Genomic DNA, 19,905 nt, shown 5'->3' on the forward strand with positions numbered 1-19,905 from the left:
TCATCATGATGACACTTCATTTCATTCCCCCAATCAAGGGGAAGAGGAGGAAGTGGCCAATGACAAGTGGAGAGGGGTAGGGCCTAGGAAGCTAGCCTCTCCACCCATTTTCAAAACAAATAAAAGCAGACAGTCAGGACAGATAGGGACATTCAATTCCATTTGCTGCGGAGCATGCTGCCGGACCATACCACATCCAAAGATCCAGACTTCAAATCCATCAATCTCCAGAGAAAGCTGTGCAGAAAGATCCAGAAGCAGTGCTGTACCCAGAGAGAGCAGAGCTGACCCGGACCACTGTTAGCAGAACCAGAGAGCTGACCCAGATCACTGTGAAGTGCCGAGACCAGACCAGAGTCCAGTCTAAAACCTGACCAGATCCATGGCGAGGCCCATTCTATTTCTAAATATATTGTGAGTACCTAGCGAACTGTGCAGAACCAATCTCTTAGTTAAAATAATATAATTCAATCTATTTTAATCTAAGTAGAACTGCCTCCTGTCACCTGTCATTTGCTAGCTGTCACTTGTCACTTTGAACTTTAAAATTTCAAATCTGAAAAACGACCTTTACCATATCGCTCATATCTCCGTGACCGTTTGTCTTAGAGACGTGCAGTAACTTTCCTCTGAAAGCTGGGAATCTTGGCTTTTCAACGGACCTAGAACCGCATTCCTATTCCATACACTTTTGCCGCAATCGCGAAAAACGCACTCGCGAATTTTACCGCGATTTGCAAATTTCTCCACGTGTGAAAACAACAGTTTCCTTGCTTTCCTTGCTTAAAATTCGTTTGCCTCTTAAGAACCGTCCCTGAATCATTTCTAGAGTGAGCCTGGACTAATATTAACTAGATACCACTCACCCTGAACCTCTAGAGGGAATTAAAATCATTTTAGCATATTTTTCACTTCATTGCCAGCACATATACAAGCATTTTGGGCCTGTGTTTCAAACTTCTGTAGTCTAAGCTTGCTGGGGTGAACTGAATTACATTTGATTGCATTTCTGAGAGCTGTGTGCTTTCCTTCCATTTCCTTGCATTGCAGAAAGGGGGGAGTGGATTGCCAGAGAAAAGTTATTACATTGTTTTGGTGAAATCATATTGAGTATTTTCTGTACTGCCTTTTCATTCAACATTGCATCCATCTGAACCCTATAAAGCATTCTCTACCACATTATTCTTCTGTCCCTATTTACCAGTGTTGCTATCTTATCCATCCTATAACCACTCATCATTGATTATAAAGAAGTGTGCTAGTGCCGGACTATCCATTATTGACTACTGCTCAGATTAAGTGTGATATTCAATTATTAATTTATTATAAAGTGTGATATATATATCTATTGTTTAAATTATCAAATAAACCTTTTAAACTTGCAAAACAGAACTACTTCTTGGCTCAGTAGGGTCAGGGGGATTCCAAGAGAGGGGTGTTATATAGGGGTAGTCATCCAGAACGCATGAACTGGACATAAAGATATATTAATAAGGGTTTCCATTCAGTATCCCAGACTAGGCATTGACTTAGCTGTAGTGTTGAAATGAATCCTCTTACAAATTGGGGGCTCGAGCGGGACGTTTGGGTTAGATCTACCATTTGTGCAGATTAATACAGCGTGTCAGCTGACCAGATACACATATCCGGTCGGATCACCACGCTGTGTTACGCTGTAAAGCACTCCTCAAAGGAACGCTCTAAGGAAAAGGTCTGTTTTGCAAAAATAAAATACAAACTTCTGTAAGTCAGGAAGGAACTCAAATCTCTAGAATGACGACCTTAGTAGACATGAAAATAGCCAGAGAGCACTTCTTACATAAGTTATTTGTGAGAGGTGAGTGGACTCATCAGGACCAGACGGTCTGGTTGCAAGCAATCGCACCCCAGATCACGGAAACAGGGTCAGATATATGGAGAGACAAGGGTCCCCTACATGTGGCCCTGAGTGAACTATACATGGCTCCTAAAGCTAAGGATGAACAAGACAAGATGGTTAGGATAGCGGCATACCTGTACCTATATATGGGAGACATGCAGGATAAATGTACGGAAAGCCAAGATCTGGCGAACAAGCGACAGATGGCGTTAGAGAAGGTCCAATCTGACCTGGTCTCTTCTGAGCAGAGGCTGCAGGGGAGCCAGGAGTCAGAAAATGATAGTAGGCAGTATATCATTAAAATAAAAGAGGACATGGATATACTGCAACGGGAAAAGACAGACCAGGATACCAGAATTCTGGCTTTGCAGAAGGAATGCCAAGACAGTTTGGACTCCCTACTGCAGAGCCAGAAAAAGCTGGAGCAACAGATCAATTTCAACAGGGCATGCACAGAGCAGGTAGCCACCCTGCAAATCCAACTAGACAGAGAGAAAGAGGAGAGCAACACGCTGATTTTGAAAGACCTGGATACCCAGGCAGAGTTTGACCAGGAGCGCCAGAAAGCTGGTGCCTTCCAAAGGCAAAGGGACGACCTGGCGGCACAGATGCAGGCTCTTAGTCAGGAAAGGGATACCTTAGGCCAGGAAGTCTGCCACTTAAAAAGGAAAATGGAAGAAAATCACCTGGCCCTCCAGGGACTGGGTGACCTCCAAAAAGAACACCATAACTTGTTAGAGCACACCAGGAAGGTGGAGGATGCTCTGGCAAGAAAGGAGCAGGCCAATAGGGACACAGCTCATGAGGTAACCCTCCTGCAGCAAAGACTGGCCCAGTGCTCCAGGACCAATCAGGAGGAACAGAGAGAGAATGAGGCTCTCTGCCAGCACAATGATAGACTCCAACAACAGGTAGCGATGCAGGAGAGACTGATAGAGTCTAGTAAGGCCTTAACTGAGGAACTGAAGGCGCAGGCTCTTGCATTGCAACAGGGAGCAGGGGCGGATAGAGATGAGGTTCGCTGGGAAAGAGAAACTCCTGAGCATAACCCCAGGAGCCCTAGTACCAGAGGCCTTTATTTCTCTCAGTCCCTGGACTCTGCCACCCCCATGTCCCCTGGCGCACATGAGCACAGGGCCACAGGGATGGCAGATTACTATCCAGCCAGAAGCATGGGGCTCATAGGCCAGTACCACCCAGGAATGGAGGGGCGGGCATCCGGGTATGGGCACCCAAGCACAGTGCAATTTGATGGGGAAACCCAGGAGAGTAGGCCCATTAAGGGCATCCTGAAAACCTCTGCCCAGTTAGGTCAGTGGGGGGGTACCCATCAAATCCTGGCAGCAAGGAGGGATCTGAAGACTCCTCTGAGCGGTACAGGACACAGGAGACCAGGTCCCCACATTCTGCCAGCCATTCCCAGGCTCGCAGAATCCGGGAAAACCTGGAAGAACAGACGGGAACCTCTGGGAGCAGTGCCTCTGAGTCAGAAGATGAATGGACCAGGGTTACCCGGACCAAAAGGGCCAATAAGACAAAAAGGGCCTTGCTTAAGGACCCCTTAAAGCAGATTAAGGCAATCAGGAGCGTCATCACGCCTTATCATAAGAACGCCAAGTATTCTGTTTGGGAGCACTTAGAGTTGTTTGAGCAAATGATGGAGACTTTCCATTTGAAAGACAGCCAAAGCTGTATTCAATATGTAAAGTGGACCTTCTCCCCGGAATACTCCAGTTTCTTTGCGGGGCTGGAGGACCAAAATCATTTAAGATGGTCCACCTATAAGGCGGCCATCTTGAAACATTTTTCTACTCATAGAAATCCTCAAGAGGCTCGCAAGGCAGCCTACAATTTACAATGTGGGGAGGATCAGGCCCCACAAGAATTTGTGCAGGAGTTAAAGCGTGCTTTTGCACAGACCACCAGGAGGGTGCGCACAGACAGCAGAGAATTCGTCAATACATTTTTCCATGCCTTGCCCAAATATATAATGACCCAGCTCGTGAGAGATTTTCATGAGAAAAGATCTTTAGAATGGGTCATTGAACAAGCCACCCGCATCTACGAGGTGCAGAAACCGATGGAAAACAAAAACCAGCCTAAAAACCCCAAAACCAACAGCACCCCTGCTGCTGCCAAGGTGGCAGAGGTAAAGGTTGCCCCCGTTTTGGATTTGGAGATGGGGGGGCCTAAAAACCTACCTGCACCTAATAATGCTAGGCCCAGAAGGTCCTCGGACCAGTCACAAACAGGGAGTCAAGGAGGTAGTCCCACAAATGGGGTCCCTCGCTCTCCTGACTATGTAAGTCCCCGTTACAAGGTAAGTCGACCCATCCTGGGTTATGTGTGGACTCCTCCAGCCCAAGGGGGGGGATCCAGCCAAGCACCTAACCCAGGGAACTTCCCTCCTAACTTCCCCCCGGAGGGCAGAAATTCTCCAAATCCTGGGCAGAACTTTTTCCCCAGGTATCCACCCAACTTCCAGCCCCAAAATCCTCCACCCTTCTTTCCCCAATTCCCTGAGCCCAGACAACCGAATCTGGGAGAGGGGAGGCCAAGGGTGGAGGGGTATCCAAATCTTCCCAACCAGGGGTACTACCAAAGAAGGGATAGCTACCCTTCCTGGGATCAGCCCAGGGAGAAAACAGGGCCCCGTATCAGCCTGAGCGGGTTTCCCAGTTAGAGCGCCAGGTTCAAAACATGGCGCGGGATCTGGGTCACATACTGAGGGCTCAGCAGAACACTCAGATCGGCATGCCGGCGCAGAACGCACCCAACTCTGGACCTGGTGCTCCAGAACAATGACGGGGGCAGCACCCCGATAACTCACCGGTTCCCAGGGAGGAGGCACAAAGGGAAGGGGGTGTAAAGCCTTGGAGGAAGCTTCCTTCCTCACTTGTAAACAGCCCCTGGAAACCCAGGAACCGGAAACAAAATCTCTTGCCCCTGAAAGTCTGCCTCCTAAGGAGCAGAGGGGGGGTAGGAGAAACAAAAGACCCAAACAGACCCGTTTTGTGGAAGAAATACAGATCTTCCAATTTGAGGGAGAGGGATCCTCAGAGGATCCTGGGAAAAGGATCTTCTCCTTCAGAGAGGGGGGAACTCCTCCCAAAGAAAAATAGGTCCCTAGGGATGCAAATCCAGACTGGGGAGATGTGGAGACTGAGCTACCGCCGCCCACCATCTCCTCCCAGAACCAACCGCAAGAAAATCCCCTGGTTCAAACCCATCCTGATGACTGCCTCCAAAAAGGGGGGGGCGGCCCAGAACCGGAGCCAGGGGAACCCACAATGGCTCTGATCTCCAGTTGCCAACTTTTTCTTTCAGATTCCCAAGGCTCTCCACAGAATTCTGCCCAAATCTCTTCTCTAGCAATGTCCAAAACCAGAAAGTTAGCCCACCAGTTGTCCAAAAATGTGCATTATCTGTGCCCCCTTGAGGAGAAGGAGGGAAGATATTATGCCCCGGTACAAGTACAGGGGCAGGGTACAATTTTGGCACTGGTGGACACTGGATCTCAAGCTACCCTTCTGTCCAGAAGGGCCTTTGACGAACTGAATGCAGGAAGGGGAGAGAATTACCAAATTCCTCTCACCTCACTTCCTGGACAACTCCAGAACTTTGACGGGAAGGAAATTCCCGTCGAGGGGGCGGCAGATTTGGACATTAAAATTGGGCGACACTGTAATGATTTCACTCATTACACTACAGGACAGGAACGGTTCGTGTCCCGTTACCCATTGTAATGTGGCGGATCCATCAGGACCTGTTAACGTTCTAGCTTCGAATGCGGCGGAAGGGACGTTGCATCAGAGGAAGACCACGCCCACAGTCGAGAGAGCAGAATGGGTAAAAGAAGGGAGGACAGACAGCACATCGCGTAGCTACTCTCTACGAGTTTGCAAGACGCTCCGTGAGTTCGCTTTAGGTTATTTATTTACTTTGATTATTCGTACTTGTTGCTACCTTTTGTATCTAAGGGAAACTTGTCTTATCCTTTTCTAAATTCTGATTTTTTCTATTGTCTATCCGTTTAGATAGCTGGTATCGTTTCATTGTTTACCCTCTCTCAAGAACGGCAAAACAGCAGCATTTCCGTTCGTGTGCAGAGTCGAATCTTTTTGGTAGGTGATTAATTCGTTCAATCTCTTCCATCGGACCTTTCTTAGCTTAGGGAAAGAAACTATAACTATCTTGCTGTTTCCATATAGGAAACCATTGCTATTTTGGGGAAAGCGACAAGCAGGAAAACTACCAGTTCCAGCATTCATTGCAACTATCTGTTGCAGCAATCCATATACCGCTCTCAAAAGGCTTAGGTTAGAACCCTTTGGTTTATTCTTTGGGGAGATTCTTTGTGTCCAAATCTTTTGAGTTCTCAGAGTGTCTTTTTCTGTTTATTAGCTTGTCTTTTTAGGCGGAATTCGGCGGCCCTGAATTTCCCTTCTGTTTACTAGAATTCTTGTCAACATTTACTGTAGGGTAAGGTTTTTTTTAGTATTTCTAGAATCTTTACTCTTTTATATTTCCTTTATCTAATTTGGGCTAACCTCTGTTAAATCACATAATTACAGCTGGGCAGATCCAAGGAATTATTCAGGACCTCAGAACTGAACACAAGATCTACAAATTGTAACCCCTTGTGAAGGAGGACGTAGACCCACGATCCCTAGCAGCTCAGCACAGGGTTTTTTCCCCCACGAGGGTTTCCCTGGGACTCCCTTCGTGGTGTAGCGTTTTCAGAGCTGAGTCGCGCTGGGGGTCTCAGGGTGATTCTTACCGCCTTCATTGTCCAGTTCATCCCTCGGAGTCTGTTAGAAGATAAGGTAGGATTGAAGATTTATATCATAATTAATCTTCATTCACCAATAGAGTGAGTGAGAAAAGGTTACAGAGATTACAGATAGCTACGCCCATAGAAATTCTTAGTAGATCATCTGAATTTCAGAAGTCATAATGGACTCCCAACAAGCTCAACAGATACAACAATTAATTGCAGCAGTTCAATCTTTAACTACAGAAGTTCAGCAGTTAAAACAAGAAAATATTAATCTAAGACAGCAACAGCAGCAATTACAGTTACAACAACAGGGCAACCGGACACCACATTGTTCGGAGGTCCCACCAGGTCCTCTACCGGGGGGACAATTTGATGGGAATCCTCATAAGGTAAAAGAGTTTCTAGACTCCTGTGCGATACAATTCGCATTTAAGGGGGCCAAATTATAGACTAAACTGGATCTAAAAGGAGCTTATCATCTGATCCGTATTAGAACGTGTGATGAGTGGAAGACCGCGTTTCGCTCTCCATTTGGGCATTACCAATACCGGGTGATGCCATTTGGTCTTTCAAACGCCCCCGCGGTTTTCCAGAGATTTATGGACCATCTCTTTGCTGATATACTCCTCCATTACGTTATAGTATATCTAGATGATATTTTAATTTTTTCCAACTCTTTGCAAGAACATCAGAGACATGTCCGGGAAGTCTTATCAAGACTCCAACACAATCATTTGTATTGTAAAATTGAGAAATGTGTTTTCCATCAACCTCAAGTAACATATTTGGGATACATTCTTTCGCAGACTGGAATAGCGATGGATCCTTCAAAAGTTTCCGCTATCCAAGACTGGCCCGCTCCATCTTCTGTGAAAGAGATCCAAAGATTTGTTGGATTTGCTAACTTTTATCAAAGGTTCATTCCTCATTTTTCTTCGTTGACACATCCCTTGACCTCTCTTTTAAAGAAGGGAGTTCCCTTTCATTGGTCTGACAGTACCCAATGGGCTTTCGAAGAATTAAAGAAACGATTTACATCTTTTCCGGTGTTGATGACTCCTGACCAGAACCAAAAATTTATAGTGGAAACTGATGCATCTCATTATGTGTTGGGAGCAGTATTACTTCAAAAAGATTCAGAGGGTCAAGAACGCCCGATTGCATATTTATCGAAAACTCTGTCGTCTGCTGAGTTAAACTACTCAGTGTTGGAAAAAGAACTATTGGCAATTAAACAGGCTTTTGAAGAATGGAGGCATCTCTTGTTGGGGGCAAAAGAGATCATTGAGGTCAGGACGGACCATCACAATTTGAGAGCTCTGCAGTATGCGCAGACTTGTAACAGCAGACAGGCCAGATGGGCTCATTTTTTTTCGCCATTCAGAATTCTTTTTACTTTTATTCCAGGAACAAGCAATTTACGAGCTGATGCCCTTTCTCAGAAAGAGATTTTAACGCAAAAACAGTTCAGATCCGAGCCCATCTTTCCACAAATGCAGGTAACCCAAGTGGCCATTAAGGACCTGCTTACTCGCATTCAGGAACAAACAAAGAAAATGTCAAAGAATTTGAGAGAGGAACTTTCCACGCGAGGTTTGATTATGGAGGCAGGATGTTATTTCCTGGACAAAAGAGTATTCATACCAAAGAATCATTTACGAAAAGAAATCTTGAGACTCTGTCATGCCTCAAAAGTAGCTGGTCATAGAGGGATTTCTACTACGCAAGAACTGGTAGCAAGATATTTTTGGTGGCCGTCCTGGAAGAAGGATGTGACGGAGTATATAACTTCCTGTCCCCTCTGTTTGCAGACTAAATCCTCACGTCAATTTCCGCTGGGGAAATTGGTCAAAATGCCGTTACCATCACGTCCATGGCAGATTATTTCTACAGATTTTATAGTTGATTTACCTCCCTCAGGAGGATGTTCCTCGATTATGGTAACCATAGACTCTTTTTCGAAACTTGCACATTTCATTCCATTAAGCAAAGTACCATCAGCTTCTGAGATGGCAAGAGTGTTTATTGAAAGAATATTTTCCTTACATGGGTTACCTGAAAAGATTATATCAGACCGAGGATCACAATATACTTCAAAATACTGGAGTCAAGTTTGTCTCAAGTTGGGAATTACAAGAGCCCTTAGTTCCGGCTACCACCCACAAACTAATGGTCAAACAGAATGTTTGAATCAAACGCTGGAAGGATACTTAAGGATTTTTGTATCCGCCACGCAAGATGACTGGAAGGAATTATTACCTGTGGCAGAATATGCATATAATAATTCCTTTCATTCTACAATCAAAATGAGCCCGTTCTTTTGTACCTATGGATTTTATCCTTCGTCATTTCCTGTGCCAAGTTTTACTGCTTTTCAATTTCCTGATGTGAATTACCTTATGAAACAACTGGATAGGTGTCATGAATAAACCCGAAAAGCGCTTCAGGAGTCACAAGTACGGATCAAGAAGTGGGCTGATAGACATAGAACTTTAGCACCGGATATCCAAGTAGGAGATCATGTTTGGTTATCCTCCAGATTCCTTCCTAGACATTTGTTACCATCTAAACTGTCACCGAGGTTTTTTGGGCCTTTTCGGGTTTTATCCAAGATTGGCCAAGCTGCTTTTCGTTTACAACTTCCTAATTCTTGGTCTCGGATATATCCGGTATAAGTCGATTTCATCCTAAAACCTCAGTCAGTCCTCCTCCGATACTGACCTCTACAGGTCCAGAGTTTGAAGTGGCCAAGATCTGCGATTCTAGATATCGTTATGGAAAACTCCAATATTTAATAGATTGGAAAGGATATTCTCCTGCTGAAAGATCATGGGAATCTGCCAGGGATCTTCATTCTCCTCGATTGGTTCGGAGCTTTCATAAGCAGCATCCAGGCAAACCGGGGGGGGACTCCGGTAAAGAAGGGGCATACTGTAATGATTTCACTCATTACACTACAGGACAGGAACGGTTCGTGTCCCGTTACCCATTGTAATGTGGCGGATCCATTAGGACCTGTTAACGTTCTAGCTTCGAATGTGGCGGAAGGGACGTTGCATCAGAGGAAGGCCACGCCCACAGTCGAGAGAGCAGAATGGGTAAAAGAAGGGAGGACAGACAGCACATCGCGTAGCTACTCTCTACGAGTTTGCAAGACGCTCCGTGAGTTCGCTTTAGGTTATTTATTTACTTTGATTATTCGTACTTGTTGCTACCTTTTGTATCTAAGGGAAACTTGTCTTATCCTTTTCTAAATTCTGATTTTTTCTATTGTATATCCGTTTAGATAGCTGGTATCGTTTCATTGTTTACCCTCTCTCAAGAACGGCAAAACAGCAGCATTTCCGTTCGTGTGCAGAGTCGAATCTTTTTGGTAGGTGATTAATTCGTTCAATCTCTTCCATCGGACCTTTCTTAGCTTAGGGAAAGAAACTATAACTATCTTGCTGTTTCCATATAGGAAACCATTGCTATTTTGGGGAAAGCGACAAGCAGGAAAACTACCAGTTCCAGCATTCATTGCAACTATCTGTTGCAGCAATCCATATACCGCTCTCAAAAGGCTTAGGTTAGAACCCTTTGGTTTATTCTTTGGGGAGATTCTTTGTGTCCAAATCTTTCGAGTTCTCAGAGTGTCTTTTTCTGTTTATTAGCTTGTCTTTTTAGGCGGAATTCGGCGGCCCTGAATTTCCCTTCTGTTTACTAGAATTCTTGTCAACATTTACTGTAGGGTAAGGTTTTTTTAGTATTTCTAGAATCTTTACTCTTTTATATTTCCTTTATCTAATTTGGGCTAACCTCTGTTAAATCACATAATTACAGCTGGGCAGATCCAAGGAATTATTCAGGACCTCAGAACTGAACACAAGATCTACAAATTGTAACCCCTTGTGAAGGAGGATGTAGACCCACGATCCCTAGCAGCTCAGCACAGGGTTTTTTCCCCCACGAGGGTTTCCCTGGGACTCCCTTCGTGGTGTAGCGTTTTCAGAGCTGAGTCGCGCTGGGGGTCTCAGGGTGATTCTTACCGCCTTCATTGTCCAGTTCATCCCTCGGAGTCTGTTAGAAGATAAGGTAGGATTGAAGATTTATATCATAATTAATCTTCATTCACCAATAGAGTGAGTGAGAAAAGGTTACAGAGATTACAGGTAGCTACGCCCATAGAAATTCTTAGTAGATCATCTGAATTTCAGAAGTCATAATGGACTCCCAACAAGCTCAACAGATACAACAATTAATTGCAGCAGTTCAATCTTTAACTACAGAAGTTCAGCAGTTAAAACAAGAAAATATTAATCTAAGACAGCAACAGCAGCAATTACAGTTACAACAACAGGGCAACCGGACACCACATTGTTCGGAGGTCCCACCAGGTCCTCTACCGGGGGGACAATTTGATGGGAATCCTCATAAGGTAAAAGAGTTTCTAGACTCCTGTGCGATACAATTCGCATTTAAGGGGGCCAAATTATAGACTAAACTGGATCTAAAAGGAGCTTATCATCTGATCCGTATTAGAACGTGTGATGAGTGGAAGACCGCGTTTCGCACTCCATTTGGGCATTACCAATACCGGGTGATGCCATTTGGTCTTTCAAACGCCCCCGCGGTTTTCCAGAGATTTATGGACCATCTCTTTGCTGATATACTCCTCCATTACGTTATAGTATATCTAGATGATATTTTAATTTTTTCCAACTCTTTGCAAGAACATCAGAGACATGTCCGGGAAGTCTTATCAAGACTCCAACACAATCATTTGTATTGTAAAATTGAGAAATGTGTTTTCCATCAACCTCAAGTAACATATTTGGGATACATTCTTTCGCAGACTGGAATAGCGATGGATCCTTCAAAAGTTTCCGCTATCCAAGACTGGCCCGCTCCATCTTCTGTGAAAGAGATCCAAAGATTTGTTGGATTTGCTAACTTTTATCGAAGGTTCATTCCTCATTTTCTTCGTTGACAAATCCCTTGACCTCTCTTTTAAAGAAGGGAGTTCCCTTTCATTGGTCTGACAGTACCCAATGGGCTTTCGAAGAATTAAAGAAACGATTTACATCTTTTCCGGTGTTGATGACTCCTGACCAGAACCAAAAATTTATAGTGGAAACTGATGCATCTCATTATGCGTTGGGAGCAGTATTACTTCAAAAAGATTCAGAGGGTCAAGAACGCCCGATTGCATATTTATCGAAAACTCTGTCGTCTGCTGAGTTAAACTACTCACTGTTGGAAAAAGAACTATTGGCAATTAAACAGGCTTTTGAAGAATGGAGGCATCTCTTGTTGGGGGCAAAAGAGATCATTGAGGTCAGGACGGACCATCACAATTTGAGAGCTCTGCAGTATGCGCAGACTTGTAACAGCAGACAGGCCAGATGGGCTCATTTTTGTTCGCCATTTAGAATTCTTTTTACTTTTATTCCAGGAACAAGCAATTTACGAGCTGATGCCCTTTCTCGGAAAGAGATTTTAACGCAAAAACAGTTCAGATCCGAGCCCATCTTTCCACAAATGCAGGTAACCCAAGTGGCCATTAAGGACCTGCTTACTCGCATTCAGGAACAAACAAAGAAAATGTCAAAGAATTTGAGAGAGGAACTTTCCACGCGAGGTTTGATTATGGAGGCAGGATGTTATTTCCTGGACAAAAGAGTATTCATACCAAAGAATCATTTACGAAAAGAAATCTTGAGACTCTGTCATGCCTCAAAAGTAGCTGGTCATAGAGGGATTTCTACTACGCAAGAACTGGTAGCAAGATATTTTTGGTGGCCGTCCTGGAAGAAGGATGTGACGGAGTATATAACTTCCTGTCCCCTCTGTTTGCAGACTAAATCCTCACGTCAATTTCCGCTGGGGAAATTGGTCAAAATGCCGTTACCATCACGTCCATGGCAGATTATTTCTACAGATTTTATAGTTGATTTACCTCCCTCAGGAGGATGTTCCTCGATTATGGTAACCATAGACTCTTTTTCGAAACTTGCACATTTCATTCCATTAAGCAAAGTACCATCAGCTTCTGAGATGGCAAGAGTGTTTATTGAAAGAATATTTTCCTTACATGGGTTACCTGAAAAGATTATATCAGACCGAGGATCACAATATACTTCAAAATACTGGAGTCAAGTTTGTCTCAAGTTGGGAATTACAAGAGCCCTTAGTTCCGGCTACCGCCCACAAACTAATGGTCAAACGGAACGTTTGAATCAAACGCTGGAAGGATACTTAAGGATTTTTGTATCCGCCGCGCAAGATGACTGGAAGGAATTATTACCTGTGGCAGAATATGCATATACTAAATCCTTTCATTCTACAATCAAAATGAGCCCGTTCTTTTGTACCTATGGATTTCATCCTTCGTCATTTCCTGTGCCAAGTTTTACTGCTTCTCAATTTCCTGATGTGAATTACCTTATGAAACAACTGGATAGGTGTCATGAATTAACCCGAAAAGCACTTCAGGAGTCACAAGTACGGATCAAGAAGTGGGCTGATAGACATAGAACTTTAGCACCGGATATCCAAGTAGGAGATCATGTTTGGTTATCCTCCAGATTCCTTCCTAGACATTTGTTACCATCTAAACTGTCACCGAGGTTTTTTGGGCCTTTTCGGGTTTTATACAAGATTGGCCAAGCTGCTTTTCGTTTACAACTTCCTAATTCTTGGTCTCGGATATATCCGGTATTTCATGTATCACAACTAAAACCGGATAGAAGAAGTCGATTTCATCCTAAAACCTCTGTCAGTCCTCCTCCGATACTGACCTCTACAGGTCCAGAGTTTGAAGTGGCCAAGATCTGCGATTCTAGATATCGTTATGGAAAACTCCAATATTTAATAGATTGGAAAGGATATTCTCCTGCTGAAAGATCATGGGAATCTGCCAGGGATCTTCATTCTCCTCGATTGGTTCGGAGCTTTCATAAGCAGCATCCAGGCAAACCGGGGGGGACTCCGGTAAAGAAGGGGCATACTGTAATGATTTCACTCATTACACTACAGGACAGGAACGGTTCGTGTCCCGTTACCCATTGTAATGTGGCGGATCCATCAGGACCTGTTAACGTTCTAGCTTCGAATGTGGCGGAAGGGACGTTGCATCAGAGGAAGGCCACGCCCACAGTCGAGAGAGCAGAATGGGTAAAAGAAGGGAGGACAGACAGCACATCGCGTAGCTACTCTCTACGAGTTTGCAAGACGCTCCGTGAGTTCGCTTTAGGTTATTTATTTACTTTGATTATTCGTACTTGTTGCTACCTTTTGTATCTAAGGGAAACTTGTCTTATCCTTTTCTAAATTCTGATTTTTTCTATTGTATATCCGTTTAGATAGCTGGTATCGTTTCATTGTTTACCCTCTCTCAAGAACGGCAAAACAGCAGCATTTCCGTTCGTGTGCAGAGTCGAATCTTTTTGGTAGGTGATTAATTCGTTCAATCTCTTCCATCGGACCTTTCTTAGCTTAGGGAAAGAAACTATAACTATCTTGCTGTTTCCATATAGGAAACCATTGCTATTTTGGGGAAAGCGACAAGCAGGAAAACTACCAGTTCCAGCATTCATTGCAACTATCTGTTGCAGCAATCCATATACCGCTCTCAAAAGGCTTAGGTTAGAACCCTTTGGTTTATTCTTTGGGGAGATTCTTTGTGTCCAAATCTTTCGAGTTCTCAGAGTGTCTTTTTCTGTTTATTAGCTTGTCTTTTTAGGCGGAATTCGGCGGCCCTGAATTTCCCTTCTGTTTACTAGAATTCTTGTCAACATTTACTGTAGGGTAAGGTTTTTTTTAGTATTTCTAGAATCTTTACTCTTTTATATTTCCTTTATCTAATTTGGGCTAACCTCTGTTAAATCACATAATTACAGCTGGGCAGATCCAAGGAATTATTCAGGACCTCAGAACTGAACACAAGATCTACAAATTGTAACCCCTTGTGAAGGAGGATGTAGACCCACGATCCCTAGCAGCTCAGCACAGGGTTTTTTCCCCCACGAGGGTTTCCCTGGGACTCCCTTCGTGGTGTAGCGTTTTCAGAGCTGAGTCGCGCTGGGGGTCTCAGGGTGATTCTTACCGCCTTCATTGTCCAGTTCATCCCTCGGAGTCTGTTAGAAGATAAGGTAGGATTGAAGATTTATATCATAATTAATCTTCATTCACCAATAGAGTGAGTGAGAAAAGGTTACAGAGATTACAGACACAAGTTGAAACACCCGGTCATAGTTGTGACTCCAGAGGGCACCCCTTGTTTACTGGGGAATGACCTCCTGAGGAGGTTGTCACCCTTAATAGATTGCGTAAACAAGGTCCTCTGGACCCAGACTAGCCGACCAATGAAATTAAAACAGAGTGTCAACCATGTTAGTTTAAACGGCACCTGCCACATGGTTGAACAAAAATCTGACCAAGTAGAATTTCACTTCCAAAATAGCCAAATTCCAGACGTGACAGTAATAGCAGTAGGACAACAGACTGGTGATGGAGGGTCCTCTCTATTTCTGAAAATCAACCTTCCTTCCAGTTTAAGGTGGTATTCCACACTGGAAGGAAACACCCTGAAATTCTTTACTAATCCACAATCAGAAACTCCCACTCCTATAGTCCAGAAAGATGTGAAATCAGCTCAGAGCCTGGCTGATATTCAGCAAATTGGAGAGCAGTTGTTCATCCCTGTTCAGTTTAATGATGGGAAGGACTCAGTTCTCGCTCGAGTGTGCGTGAACAATGGTAAGAGCTTCATCAGCGAAGCCATGTTTCGCCAACTCCCAAAAGATCCAGCCATTCCCACCTTCAAACTGATAGACAAATGGGGAATGGACCTGGAAGCACCTAATTCCAAACATCTCCTGCCAAGCAGGTGTATGCTCAAAATCTCCATTGGCAACAAGAGCATAGTCCACAATTGTTGGGTCGTGCGAGACGTCCATGCCGCCTTTTACTTAGGCAGTGACATTCTCAATTGCTTTGCCATTAGTTTGGACCTAATAAACTTCAAAGCTTGGTCCGGATTAGCGAATAATCCCATGGGCTTTGATGATCCAGAAAAAGCATTTAGGTCAGCTCAATTGCTACCTTATGCAGTTGAAATTCAGATCAAAGAGGAAGTCACCATCCCAGAAAGGACCCGACAATTCTCCCTGGAAGTGAAAGTTAAAAGAGGACAATATTTGCAAAACCCTGATGCTTACATACATCTAAACGCTTCTCTCCAACAGCAAGGGTTGGGGGTAAACCCAACTCCATTAGTCAACATAGAACATGACACCATTCCAATAGAGGTGCATAACAGCGACTTAAAGAGTATTACTCTAGCCGCTCCCCAAGGACTGCGTTGACAGTGACAGTGAGGACAATACAACACCAGACAGGATTTTTACCCGGCATGGGGGGAACTTCCTGGTGTACACTTCCTGCCCCTATGGTAAGGAAGATGTGACTTGTGACTTCAGGAGGGATGAGGTGATTTTCCAGGTCCATGAGGGCTGCCTTTCCCACCTGAAGCCTCCGGTCCAAATCAGCACTCTGACCAGGGACTTCTCCACCCAGCTGGAGGAGGCCGCGGAGATAGCCAAACCAGAAGTCTTTCCAGGCTTCAGGCAGATGGTGGAAGAGAGAGTCAACCTAGCTGATGCCTGTGTGACTCTGGAACAAAAGCAAAAGTTGAAACAAGTTTTCTTGGATTTCCAAGATCTCTTTGCGGTAGACTCATATGACTGTGGTCGCACGGACATCCACACAACAACAATCCCCACGGACCCTGGCATGACTCCTGTGTTTGTGAAGCAATATCGCTTGCCTCTCGCATCAATGGAGTCCCTTACTGAAATAATTAAGAACCTTGAGTCCCGGGGAATAAACCGTCCAGTCCACAGCACCTTCAATAATCCGGTGCTGGGAATATTGAAGCCAAACGGCCAGTGGAGACTCTGCGCCGACCTCAGGGAGCTCAACAAACGGTTCCATACTTCCCGATGGCCTCTGCCCTACATTGACCAAGGGCTGGCCCAGATGCAGGGGTCACAGGTATTCACTGCAATAGACCTGACCAATGGATACTGGACCGTGCCGGTCAGTAGGGAGGACCAATACAACCTGGCTTTTACCTTTGGGGGCCAGCAGTATACATGGACCCGGACTCCCTTCGGATACCTCAACTCCGGCAATGAATTCAACATTTTCCTACATAAGGCCATGCCCGACCTGGGTGCGAGGGGTAACCTGGCTTATGTAGATGATGTCCTCATCAAAAGTTCATCTGTGGAGGAACACATAGCGGAGATCCATTATGTTCTGACGCAGTTGAGGGCCGCCGGAGCAAAACTTTCCTTTCAGAAAGCACAGTGGTGTAGAACCCGTGTTAATTTCTTGGGGCATGAGATTACTCCTCAGGGTCTCTGTCCCCAGGAAAGGAAAGTGGAAGCACTTCAGAAACTGAAAGACCCCACAACTCTGCGGGAACTAAGGAGCCTCCTTGGAATGACTAATTACAGCAGAAAGTTCATTGAGGGCTACGCAGAGATCACCAGACCCCTGATTCATCTCCTGAAGGGGGGGGTCAAGTGGGAATGGGGTCCAGAACAATCCGAGGCAGTAAGACAACTCAAAAGAAGCCTCTCACAAGCGCCTTGCCTAGCTTACCCTGTCAGAAACAAGGAGTTCTTCCTGGAGACGGGGTTCTCTAATACGTGCTTGACAGCAGTATTATACCAAAAGCATGACAAGGTCAATAAAGTAATCTCCTATGCGAGCAAAACTTTATCCTCTGTGGAGGAAAAATTCAACGATTGTGAGAAGGCACTCCTGGCAACGGTGTGGGCATTGAAGAATTACCGCCCGTTTATCCAGGGGGAACACATCATAGTGGAGACTCCACACCAGCCTCTGCAATATCTCCAAAGTGACAGAATCCGGGCCGGAAATGTGAGTAATTCCCGAATTACTTCCTGGATTCTGTCAATGCAAGGCTTTCCGGTGGAGGTCAGATATGGCCAAAACAAGAAGAGTCCCCTCGCGCAAGGTCTGGCTGACTTGCATGATTGTGCCAGAGAAAACTGTCTCGAGGACGAAAGTCTAAAAATAAAGGACAACATGGAGGCATACCTTAATTCCCCCCACAAAGTCTTTGAAGAAGACAAGTGTGAGGGAATGCCCACTGTATATGTGGATGGATGCTCTTACCATGTTGACAACGACGGGGAGAAAGAACTGGTGGCCGGCGTAGGGAATGCATGGGTGAAGGAGTCCCCAGAACCCTCCGCTGGATACAAAATTGGTCCCCGAAGTAGTCAGGTGGCAGAATTGATGGCTGTGCATCAGGCCATCCTCACTGCTGTCCAGCATCAACTCCACGAACTGGTCATAATCACAGATTCGGATTATGTACGGAACGGGTTCGTGGAGCACCTGGTTAATTGGAAAACCAGAGGCATGTTATGTGCTAACAACAAACCCTTGAAACATGGGAAGTTGATCCAAAACATTGATGATCTGGTCACCTCGAATGAGATGACCATCTATTGGAAAAAGATCAAGGGTCATTCCGAAGTAGAGGGACCAGACAAAACTGGAAATGACTTAGCTGATCAGCTGGCCAAAACCGGGGCCATCCAAGGGGATCTAATTGAGATAGAGTCCCTATTGGGGGAAATCCTGGTCACTGCTATCACTAAGTCCCAGACAAATGCTCACCATGATCTGTCAACTGCCCAATGGAGCAAGGAGACCCCTGATGCTGATTTAATTACAGCTCAGAAAGGGGATCCAATAATTGGTAAATTTTACCAGCACATTGAGGACCCTGAGAACTTTCCCCTGACGGATACCGATTACATTGGGAAAGAGGACCTAAGAGTGTTGATGAAATGTCCAAAAATGTTCCGAATCCAAGACGGTTTGCCGGTAAGGAAATCCAAAGCTGGCCACGATCAGTGGGTGGTTCCTACCTCATTCCGAAGCCTGATGTTAAGTCACGCCCATGATGCGGCCACCGCCGGTCATAGGGGGTTTCACACAACATTGGAAATCTTAAGAGAGGTTGCATACTGGCCACACATGGGCCAGGACCTCAACCAATATTTGAAGGGTTGTCTTGTGTGTGCGCAATTTCAGCCGACGTCGCTCACACACCGCGCGCCTCTCCAAAAGAGGGGGATGACACTGCCATGGTCAGATTTACAAATCGAATTTGTAGGCCCCGTGATTCGCTCTGCTAGGGGGAATAAGTACATGTTGACTGTGACATGCTTGTTTACCAAGTGGGTGGAATGTCTCCCAGCCCCAAATTGCAAGGCAGAAACTGCAGCTGCCCTGATGATTAACCACATCTTTTCCCGTTTCTGTCTACCTCAAAGGATTAAGTCAGACAGGGGTAGCCACTTCACCAGTGAAGTAATGACAAAGATGTGGGAGATACTGGGGGTCAAAAGGAAGTTGCATATTGCTTACCGGCCAGCTTCTTCTGGGGCAGTAGAGAGATATAACCGAACCATTGTGAGCATCTTAAAGAAGTTTGTGGCAGATTCTGGGCCAAGTTGGGATATCCAATTACCTCTGGTCCTAATGGCCATCAGATCTACCCCTTCATCTGCAACCAAAATGTCACCATTTGAGTTGATGACTGGGCGCAAGATGGTGCTTCCTCAGCATTTGCTCTACAGGACCCAAGAGCAGACACTGATAAATGCCTCCACAACTGAGTATGTGGAGAATTTAAGGAAACACCTTCAACATGCTTTTGTTTATGCTCAGCGGAATCTAGAAAGATCAGCTGATAGCATGAAGACCCACTATGACCTGAAAACTTCCAGGAAGGAATATCAGGTGGGGGACCGGGTCTATCTATACAATTTCCAAAGGAACCAGGCCAAACAGCGAAAATGTTTGCCTACATGGAAGGGACCCTTTGAGATTATAGACAAAATCTCCCCTGTGGTCTACAAGATCCGCATCCCCAAAGGCGGTTTGGCAGAGGGGGAAGACAAGTGGGTCCACATAAACCAGTTGAAGTGTTGCCATCCCAGGCACACTCTGCAACAACTGGAGGAATCCTCTGGAATCCTAGAGGGTACTGTCTCAGATTAATTCAGTTCTAACTTAAAATATCCTACATATCGCCTATCAAATTCTGAGTTTCTAAATGTGGGTGTTTTGGTTTTTTGAATGCAAAAAGAAATGTGCATGTTCATATGTTTTGACTATAAATTTATATGCTACCCCACTATATCAATGGTGGGGG

This window comes from Ambystoma mexicanum, chromosome 2q (genome assembly GCF_040938575.1).
Source record: "Ambystoma mexicanum isolate Mex_15411 chromosome 2q, UKY_AmexF1_1, whole genome shotgun sequence".
Classification (NCBI taxonomy): Eukaryota; Metazoa; Chordata; class Amphibia; order Caudata; family Ambystomatidae; genus Ambystoma; species Ambystoma mexicanum.